The sequence below is a fragment of the Natrix helvetica genome (genome assembly GCF_964273705.1).
Source record: "Natrix helvetica genome assembly, chromosome: 3".
NCBI classification, from domain to species: domain Eukaryota; kingdom Metazoa; phylum Chordata; class Lepidosauria; order Squamata; family Natricidae; genus Natrix; species Natrix helvetica.
This window is the reverse complement of record NC_138549.1, coordinates 3371348-3382788: the sequence shown is the minus strand read 5'-3', so window position 1 is coordinate 3382788 and position 11441 is coordinate 3371348.

The following is an 11441-nucleotide window of genomic DNA, read 5'->3' as shown; positions in this document are numbered from 1 at the left end:
CTTCATATTTTTTATGGATTGCCCTCTTTCAGAAATTATGTCTATAATGTGCAAAAGAAAAAATCATTATGGCAGGAAGTATGGGTTTTTCTCTCCATATTTTCTATTGGAGTGTTATTTATGACGCATCAAAACCAGATTAAATTGGTGCAGACGTCCCCGAGTCAAGAAAGTGAGAAAAAAGCATTTTTTTAAAAAAAAAAGAGTAATACAGGGGTCTTTTTTTTTTAATTAAAAAGTACAATACATCAGTCAATTTCTACATAAAAAGGCAAATCTCCATGCATTTTGCTGCAGCTCAGTCTTGTGCGAAAAATCAGTTTGTTGCAATAGTAATAATACTTTTGCTAATCAAATTCTAAACTGAAAGGTAAATTCCTGTGTGAATTAACTAATTATGATAGCAATCATGAAACATAGACATCTTTATTACGTGACCACGTGAAGTGTTAATGCCACTTTATAAGGCCTTGGGAAGGCCACACTTGGAATACGGCATCCACTTTGATTGCCACGATGTAAACAAGATGTGGAGACTCAAAGAGCAACAAAGAGGATTAGGGACATGAGTTGGTTCCAGCAGGCACTACTGGTTAGATTCACTCCTGTGCGTGCTTTGCGCTCATGCGCAGTGCAATTAAAATTGTTCTGCGCATGCTCACAAGTTAAGAACAAGATGGCGGCCCTGACGGCGCCGACCGGGGAAGCGGTTCAGGGGCGTAGCAGGCCTTGGTAACTGCCGATTCCAGCAACCCATGCTGTCAAACCACTACCGGTTCAGCTGAACCAGTCCAAACCAGTAGGATCCCATCACTGATTAGGGGACTGGAGGCTAAAACATATGAAGAACGGTTGCAGGAACTGGGTAGGTCTAGTTTAATGAAAAGAAGGACTAGGGGAGACATGATAGCAGTCTTCCAATATCTCAGCGGCTGCCACAAAGAAGAGGGAGTCAAGCTATTCCCCAAGGCACCCGGGGATAGAAGCAATAGGTGGAAACTAATCAAGGAGAGAAGCAACTTAGAACTGAGGAGAAACTTCCTGACAGTTAGAACAATTAATCGGTGGAACAAAATTTGCCTCCAGAAGTTGTGAATGCCCCAACACTGGAAGTCTTTAAGAGGATGTTGGATAGCCATCTGTCTGAAATGGTATAGGGTTTCCTGCCTAGGCAGGGGGTTGGACTAGAAGACCTCCAAGGTCCCTTCCAATTCTGTTGGAATAACTCTGTTATTCTATTCTATTGTAAATTGATTGTATTATTAAAATTAAGCTTCAGTAATGGTGACAAAAGTTCTCATTGATCTGCAGACAAATTAAAAGTTGCAACATGGACTGAGCCAAGTCAAGAAAGAAAAAAGAATAACCTTATGTGATTGTTGACACACAAAAATAATATTCTCCACCTCCCCCCACAAAAGAGTATGTACTTAGTGGGGGATAATCAAGATTGGTTTGTTGGCCCTTCACCATTCCAAATTTGTATCGCCCCATGGGAAATGCATGTTTCTGAATCATAATTTAGGATGGTTAGTAGTGACATCAATGCAATGAATTTGGCAAACTTTGGGGGAAAGTGGAGGATAGGAGACCTGGCATGCTATGGTCCATGAGGTTGTGAAGAGTTGGACACAACCTATCAGAATGGAGCTGGAAGGGACCTTGGAGGTCTTCTAGTCCAACCCCTACTCAAGCAGGAGACCCGATACCATTTCAGACAAATGGTTGTCCAATCTCTTCTTTTAAAACTCCAGTGTTGAAGCATCTACAACTTCTGATTAGATGTTCTCACCATCAGGAAATTTATCCTTAGATCTAGATTGCTCCTCTGCTTGATCAGGTTCCATCCGTTGCTTCTTGTCCTGCCCTCAAGTGGTTTGGAGAATAGGTTGACCTCCTTCTTCTTTGTGGCCGCCCCACAAATATTGGAAGACTGCTACCATGTCTCCCCTGGTCCTTCTCTTTGTTAGACTAGACAATTCAAATTCCTACAACCGTTCTTGGTATGTTTTAGCCTTCATTCCCTGATTATTTCTGCTGCTCTTCTCTGTACTCAGACTATGCCACGAGAAGCAACACGATGGAATTGCAAGTTCAGTTAAAGAATCTCAAACCCAATTCTGTAAGAAATGGGCTCAAAATGCATGGCTTGCCAAGAGTCGCTCCCCTTCCTGCTCATGAGGAAGTTGACACAATGTTAGACCAAAGCGATTTACCTTAAGTATCTTGTATGTTCTTGGGACATTCTCGGGAGAGAGAAGGGAGCCACCATGTGTCCCCCCGCCAACAAAACCACAAAACCCACCACACCCATTTCAGGCTTTCCACATCCAGCACCCTTATCTATACTCTGCATTTTTCAATATCCTTTCACAACCTTGCTATTTGTGGTGTTAAATCTACAGCTTGCAGGCGTTACTCTGTTCCTTAAAAACCTGGGGGGGGGAATCCCCTAAACTATTGAGTGTTGGTTCTGTTCACTTCTCAGCAGGTTGTCTAGTATGTTCCTTGAGCTAATGGGACAGCTGTATACAGCTTTGAACCTTAGATGTCTAGGCAGGAAGCTTCTGTTAAAAATCACAGTCAACCTATCAGTTTCTTTATGGCAAGTCAGTTATAGTAGACTTAGACCCCTGAAAGAAGACCTTCAAGAATAATCTAGAGATATTAAAGGTGAGGCAAAGATTCCCCTCGCATGTATGTGCTAGTTGTTCCCGATTCTAGGTGCTTATCTCCATTTCAAAGCCGAAGAGCCAGCACTGTCCGAAGATGTCTCCGTGGTCATGTGGCTGGCATGACTCAATGCCAAAGGCGCACGGAACGCTGTTCCCTTCCCACCAAAGGTGGTCCCTATTTTTCTACTTGCATTTTTACACGCTATCAAGCTGCTAGGTTGGCAGAAGCTGGGACAAGGAATGGGAGCTCACTCCATTACGCGGTGCTAGGGATTCGAACTGCCGACCTTTCTGATCGACAAGCTCAGCATCTTAGCCACTGAACCACCGTGTCCCTCCTAGGCATATTACCTTGAGACAAATCAGCAATCTGCACTTGAATTAAATCAGTAACACTCACAATTTTGTTGTTCAGTCACTACATTGTAGTCTACATTGAGGGCAATTAATCACTGGAACAGCCTGCTTTCAGGCATTGTGGATGCTTCGTGACTGGAGGTTTTTTAAGAAGAGACTGGACAGGCAATTGCCTGAAATGGTATCGGGTCTCCTGCTTGAGCAAGGAGTTGGACTAGAAGACCTCCAAGGTCCCTTCCAGCTCCATTCTGATAGGTTGTGTCCAACTCTTCACAACCTCCATAGCATTCCAGGCCTCCCATCCTCTGCTCTCTCCTGGAGCTCATCCAAATTCCTTGCCTTGACATCACTACTAACCATCTCATCCTCTGCTGTCCCTTCTCCTTTGGCCTTCCCATCTTTCCCAACATCAAGATCTTCTCCAAGGAGTCCTCCTTTGGTAGCCAATGCATTTTAGCTTTAGCTTCAGCACCTGTCCTTTCAAAGGGCAATCAGGACTGCTTCCCTTTAGGGCCGACTGATTTGATCTCCTTGAAGTCCAAGGATACAAGAATCCAAGTCATTAGATTATTTCCGTTGGTTGATTTATATTTCTGTGTTGCTTGCAGAATCTCCAGATAGCTTTTGGTTGGACCCCAACTTCTAGACAAGAAAGTACCACTTCTTAAATCACTTTGTAGTTATTCTTCTCAGCTCATCATGAAAAGAGAAGGTTGTCAACCCTGAAACTGACCTGACCGAAGCCAATTTAGAAGCTTCAGTGTTGCCACACTGGGACTGAAGAATAGGGGGGGGGGGAGGATTTTAGATAGCTGTTTTTTTTTTTTTTTTTGTAGCCAAAACAAAATACTTTCTCTTGGGAACCAAGGACATTCTCACACCTGGTCAGAGGAAGAAGGAGTGATGTCACCAGGCAACCAGACAGCGCCGTGATTGGACCAGGTGATTGATTGTTTTGAGAAAGTGACAACCTTTTACTTTTAATTAGGTGAAAACCGTGGGAACCTTCAGAGTCGTTTTTTGCAAAATCTGTGCCAATATGATATATCCAATAAAGCTATTCTTTGAGGAATCTACCCGCCTGAGAGTTTTGCTTGTTATGGGTCTATTGCTTTGAACCCTGATGAAGGTCTCAGCCTGCCTATACCTGCCAAACCTGGGATCCCTACATCTATGGCAGGGGTACCCAACTCCCAGGCTGTGGTGCAATCCCAGGCCTGGCCCATTTGGAACCAGGCCATGGAAGTGGCAGGCGAGCACATGTGTGCAGCTCCACTTGGAGTAGCCAGCAAGCACGCACGTATGCACAGCTCCATATGTGCAAGCAGCAGGCACACACGCAAATGGAGCTGTGCCCACACCCGACACTCACATGAAACCATCCCCAAGCCAGAAAGGTTGGGGGGCCACTGATCTAGATGCAGCAAAGTGACCCCCCCCAAAATCAGGGATGGGTTGCTTCCGGCATTACTGCCGGTTCAGTGCATGCAAAAATTTTGCTCCGTGCGGCTGCGCATTTGCAATTAAAAAGGTCTGCGCATGTGCAAAAATGAAAAAAAAAACACAATTTTTTGCAATGAAAAACAAGATGGCACCGCCATAGGAGAACCGGTTCAGGGACGTGTCAGGCCTGGGTCGCTGCCAGTTCCAATGACCCAGGCTGCCAAACCGGTAGGAACCGACCTCTGCCCCAAATCCCCCTCCCACTCCTCTCCCCAGTCATTGTCAGGATTATTGCAGTCTAGATATGAAGACCGTGGGAAAGGCCAGCCCTACGACTGGCAAAATCAGTTTATTTGATAGACCTTTCAAAGTCAGTTTGTTAAGTCAATGTTTCCTTTGCCTTGTGGCTGGCGTCTCCATTTCACCTTGTAGATTTTAGCTGATCTCACCCAGTATTGTAGAAGTAGCAATACACGGAAACACACACACGCTTATTACCCTTTGAGTTGTTTTCAGTCCAGACCGAAAGACAAAGAAAAGTTGAGCTTTCATCTCCCACAAGGCACAATATCGAGGGTTCCTCGGTGTTATTTTTTTTCCCCTCCACCTCATCTGAATGCAAAGCGCTTCTTTTTCTGAAGCTAATCAGGTCATTTCCTTAGTGGTTTGTTTTCTCTGGAAACAAGGAAACGTTACGCTCCCGAACAAAGAGAGCTAGAAAAGTAAACTTTGATTATGGGGACGCAGAGCCTTTCCTATCTGGCAATGTACAGCCTCAGAAAGAGCCGGAAACTTCCTTCTGTCTCCCCTGACATTGTCCTTGTCCCATTTTCAGACCCTCGTTTTATTTTATTTTATTCCAAACTTCAAAACACCAGCTAACAACAAAGTAGAATAAAAGGTTTATAGTAACTAAAGAGAAACCAGAGCATAACCTAAAACAAGAGTGGTATCAGGTTCGAATCATGGTTGGGTTATTGCAACCATTATCACTTCTCAGCTTGCCAGCAAAACCAGGACCAAGGGAAGGGTGAGATGGAATGTATGCGCCAGTCATCAAGAAGACAAGAGAGAGAGCCAAGGTCACTTCAGCAGGTGATTGCCAAAGCCAAAGAGGGAAATATGGGTGATGGAGGAGATCGCTAGGCTGAATCTGATGGAGGGGTCAAACACGTCATCAGCCTCGAGTCCTTCGCACCACAGGAGATCTAAGTCTGTCTGTCACTCTGTGTGTGTCTGTGTCTATCTGTGTCTGTGTGTGTGTGTGTCTATCTCTATCTCTCTATATCTCTATCTGTCTCTCTGTCTTTCTCTCTGTGTGTGTGTCTCTGTCTCTGTCTCTCTCTCCGTCTCCCTCTCTCTTTCTCTCTCTCTCTCTCTGTCTCTCTCTCTCCTTGTGTGTGCGTGTGTGTGTGCATGCGCCTTTTGTTTGCAAAAGACCCAGATATGAGCATCACTTCTCAAATTTCCACTTGATTTCCCATACAGGAGAGTACAAGATATCTATATTGATTAAAAGATTTTAATTATTTTTTTATATGCATTTCCCTGAAATGAGAGAAGCTGTGACCTTGTCAAAGCTGTACATATCTGACTATTTCCCAATGCTTGGAACAAGAGGTCCAGTTTCCCAATCTCTGACACAATACAACCGATTTTATTTTTACTGCATCTTATATTTCCATAGACAGTACTTCCTTCTGAAGACTTCACTCTGAACCCAAGAAATTGACAAGTAGCAGGATGCCAGTTAATAGAAAAGATAGATGATAGATAGATAGATAGATAGATAGATAGATAGATAGATAGATAGATAGATAGATAGATAGATAGATAGATAGATAGATAGATAGATAGGCAGGCAGGCAGGCAGGCAGGCAGGCAGGCAGGCAGGCAGGCAGGCAGGCAGGCAGGCAGGCAGGCAGGCAGGCAGGCAGACATAGTAGGTAGGTAGGGAGGGAGGGAGGGAGGGAGGTAGATAAGTAAATAAGTAGATACAGTAGATTAGATGATAGATAGATAGATAGATAGATAGATAGATAGATAGATAGATAGGTAGGTAGGTAGGTAGGTAGGTAGGTAGGTAGGTAGGTAGGTAGGTAGGTAGGTAGGTAGGTAAATAAGTAGATAGATTAGATGATTGATAGACAGACAGACAGATATAATGGGTGATAGACAGGTGAAAGACAGATGAGAGAGGGAGTCAGAGTCGGAGTGAGAGAGAGAGAAGGAGAGTGGGGGGGGGTCCTCGCCTGGCCAAAAGACACAGATCACCTATCAAAATACTATTTGTTCATTCAACCAGTACCGTGATGGGGAACCTATGGCACAGAGGTGGGTTCCTACTGGTTCGGACCAATTCAACCGAACCGTTAGTAACTTGGCAGCCTGGGTCGCTGGAACTGGCAGTGGCCCAGGCCTGCCACGCCCCCGAACTGGTTCTCTCGGATGCGCCATCTTATTTTTGTCTTCTACGCACGTGCAGAGCAATTTTTGTTGCACTGCCCATGTGCACACCGCATGCATTAAGCATGCAGCCCAGCGCATCCCTGAGCGAACCGGCAGTTGTGGCAGCCAGACCCCACCCCTGCTATGGCACGCATGCCACAGGTGGCACATGGAGCCCTCTCTGAAGGGACGCCAGCTGCTGCCCAGCTCAGCTCCACCACACATGTGTGCACCTCCCACCGGCCAGCTGATTTTGGGATCTCTGCCACGCATGTGGGAGATGCATGCGCATGTGGTGGTGGGAGCACGGAGGAGGAGGTGCACTGCCACCCACATTCCGTTGTTGAGCCCAGGAGGCTTCAGGAGGCCTGCTAGGCCCAAAACAGGGTGTGTGCGCATGATTTTTGGCACACGAGGACAAAAAGGTTAGCCATCACTGAACTGGTATATACATTCAAGTGGTTAATGTTAAATAGTGCCTTTGTGAGAATAAAGAAAAATATTTATGGCTCAGGGTTGACAGGAGGCGTCCTTGGTGCTCTCTGCACTTGCTGGTTTTCTTGCAGACGTTTCATGACCCAACTAGATAACAACATCAGTGCTGGAAAGTGATGATCAGTGATAGACAGTGTTAGCCCTGATGATGTTGCTTAGCTTTGGTCATGAAACATTTGCAAGGAAATCACCAAGCTCAGAGAGCATCAAGGACCCCTCAGTGCACAGATAACACCTCTAACCAGGAAAAATATCTTTTCTTACTATAAACATGCTCAAGGACCGTGATCGAAAACCTAGGGACTGTTACTGGCAAATATCTCGTCCTTCCTAGCTACCACTTGCTACGAAGGAGGTGTTTTTTTTTTCCTCACTGACTTTTGACCTAACAATTCCTAATAGAAAAAAGAAGAAGAAGAACTAAGTGAAATGTCTTATTGCCCAGGACAGATTTATACAGGTTCCTGCGTACTCTTGATCTGTAATTTTCATGTTTCGAAGAAAACCTTGTCAAGGAAGGTCCATTAACAAAGAGTTCAAGCAAGGTATTTCCCCAGCAAGCTGTCTTTCAACATCAGAAGAATGTGCTCTTAAAAGTTGATGGGTTTCACCCAGTTTTTAACAAGTCACCCAAGTTTCCAAGACAATCATTTTTAGTGTCTATTTGCTCAGAGATTTGTTTTGTTTCCGGCTACTAGCTCAACTGAATACTTAGGAGGGGGGGGATTATTCATTGATTTATTAAAGCAAGAATGGAATGGAATGGAATGGAATGGAATGGAATAGAATAGAATAGAATAGAATAGAATAGAATAGAATAGAATAGAATAGAATAGAATAGAATAGAATAGAATAGAATAGAATAGAATAGAATAGAATAGAATAGCAGAGTTGGAAGGGACCTTGGAGGTCTTCTAGTCCAACCCCCTGCCTAGGCAGGAAACCCTACACCACTTCAGACAAATGGTTATCCAATATCCTCTTAAAAACCTCTCAGTGTTGGAGCATTCAGAACTTCTTGTGGTAAGTTGTTCCACTGGTTAATTGTTCTCCCTGTCAGGAAATTTCTCCTCAGTTCCAGGTTGCTTCTCTCCTTGATTAGTTTCCACCCATTGCTTCTTGTCCTGCCTTCAGGTGCCTTGGAGAATAGTATGACTCCCTCTTCTTTGGGGCAACCCTTGAGATATTGGAACACTGCTATCATGTCTCCCCTGGTCCTTCTTTTCATCAAACTAGACATACCCAGTTCCTGCAACCGTTCTTCATATGTTTAGCCTCCAATCCCCCAATCATCTTTGTTGCTCTTTAATGCACTCTTTCTAGAACAGGGGCCAACAACCTTAAACTCTCAAAGAGCCACAAAGGTCCTAAGCAGAAGCCCCCTGTTCAATTCTGGAGGTGACCGGAAGTCCGGTTCCCCCACCATAGAGTCTCCTTCTAGCGCAGCATCCTTTTTCCTCTACCTGTCCTAACTGAAAGCCCTATCAATTGTGGAGCTGACCAGAAAAACTCCCCTTGCCAAAGAGACTCCTCCTGGAGCGCCCTGCTTCCCTTCTCCCACAAACCGGAAAATTGTGGTGCTGACTGGCGATAGGGAGCCGCAGCAGAGGGATGACAGAGCCACGTGTGGCTCCAGAGCCCTGGGTTGCTGACTCCTGTTCTAGAGTCTCCACATCGTTTTTGATGTTGTTGCTGCGGCTTTCTTGCCATTCGTGGGAACATGAGAAAAACACACACACTCCCCCCCCCCCCGTGATTCTTCACAACTAGACACACCCAGTTCCTGCAACCGTTCTTCATCTGTTTTAGCCTCCAGTCCCCTAAGGCCTGGCTGCCTTTTCACCCACTTTCTGTTTGGGAGGGTTAAAATAAGGAATGAAACAAAGGCAATCAGGGGAAGTGACAACGTTTTTAATTGTCATTTATCGAGTTCATCAAGTAAACAGAATGTTCCTATTTGCATTTTGTAACAAACATCTTTTGCAGCGGCTAAAAGGAGAGGGAACAAAAACCGTTCAATCAAAGCAGAAGATCTGCTGCAATAAATACTTTAAAAGGCTGTGAAAATGACCAGGACTGGTAGAATCTCCTTGGCACAGAATTCTACCTAGGTTAGATCTACTGCAATAAATACTTTAAAAGGTTGTGAAGAATCACTGGGGGGGGGGGAGTTTGTGTGTTTTTCTCATGTTCCCACGAATGGCAAGAAAGCCGCAGCAACAACATCAAAAAAGATGTACAGACTCTAGAACAGGAGTCAGCAACCCATGTGGCTCTGGAGCCACATGTGGCTCTGGAGCCACAAGTGGCTCTGTCATCTCTCTGCTGCGGCTCCCTATCGCCAGTCAGCACCGCAATTTTCAGGTTTGTGGGGGAAGGGAAGCAGGGCACTCCAGGAGGAGACTCTTTGGCAAGGGGAGGTTTTCTGGTCAGCTCCACAATTGATAGGGCTTTCGGTTAGGACAGGTAGAGGAAAAAGGACGCTGTGCTAGGAGGAGACTCTATGGTGGGGGAACCGGACTTCCGGTCACCTCCAGAATTGAACAGGGGGCTTCTGCTTAGGACAGGGGTGTCCAAACTTGGGAACTTTAAGACTTGTGGACTTCAACTCCCAGAATTCCCCAGCCAGGCTGGCTGGGGAATTCTGGGAGTTGAAGTCCACAAGTCTTAAAGTTCCCAAGTTTGGACACCCCTGGCTTAGGACCTTTGTGGCTCTTTGAGAGTTTAAGGTTGCTGGCCCCTGTTCTAGAAAGAGAGCAGAGAAGAGCAACAAAGATGATTGGGGGATTGGAGGCTAAACATATGAAGAACAGTTGCTGGAACTGGATATGTCTAGTTTGATGAAAAGAAGGACTAGGGGAGACATGATAGCAGTGTTCCAATATCTCAGGGGTTGCCACAAAGAAGAGGGAGTCAAACTGTTCTCCAAGGCACCTGAGGGTAGAACAAGAAGCAAGGGGTGGAAACTAATCAAGGAGAGAAGCAACAAAGAACAAAGGAGGAATTTCCTGGCAATTGGAACAATTAATCAGTGGAATAAATTGCCTCCAGAAGTTGTGAATGCCCAACACTGGAAGTTTTTAAGAAGAGATCAGATAACCATTTGTCTGTAGTGGTGTAGGGTTTCCTGTCTAAGCAGGGAGTTGGACTAGAAGACCTCCAAGGTCCCTTCCAACTCTGTTATTCTATTCCATTCCATTCCATTCCAACTCTGTTATTCTATTCCATTCCATTCCATTCTAAATACTCATCAAGTCTGATCTGGTTTAGTCTGCGTGACTTTCCATGGCCAACTAAGATGATCCAGATGTTTCTATCAACTATAAGTCCCCATATACAAATAGCCAATTTCAAATTAATCAGCGTGGTTTATGAAATCGTGTTAGGAAAAGAGGGCTACAAAAGTAAACAACCTAAGGGTGACGTACAACTTGAATTTCATCAAGCGGTTGTTAATTTCACCGGGAGAGCATTAAGCAAATGCATACAAGCTTTCTCAACTTTTTAACACCATTTGGGACCATTTTTTGACTGCTTTCTTGTTCTCGTATGAAGCTGCGTTCGAAATGCACAGCCGGCTCACGCGATTAATCTCATATTGCTTCATCTATCCTCTAATATCAGGAAGAAATGCAACCCTTGAAGGTTTCCATATTTATGACTTCATTGGGGCTGTTTCAAATCAGGACTTTATATTCAACTCGGTTTTTCTTTTCATCCATTTAGAGGGGAAATGACAGCTCCTAATAATTGTTTGTGATTTGGCTGGTGAGAAAAAGTGGCTTGAAAAAGAGGTCACCGTGGGATTTTTCCACTACCTGGCAAAATATTGAGGGCCTGTCTTAACAAACACAGTGAGACTTCTTCCAAAGTGGTAAGGAATACTTTCACTTCTAAATTGTGTCATCTGAAAAACCACAAATTCTAAGGTAGGGATGGGAAATAGGTCGCCGCTGTGTTTCATCCTGAGCTCCAACCAGAGGGGAAATTCAGCAGGTTCTGACCAATTCTGGAGAACTGGTA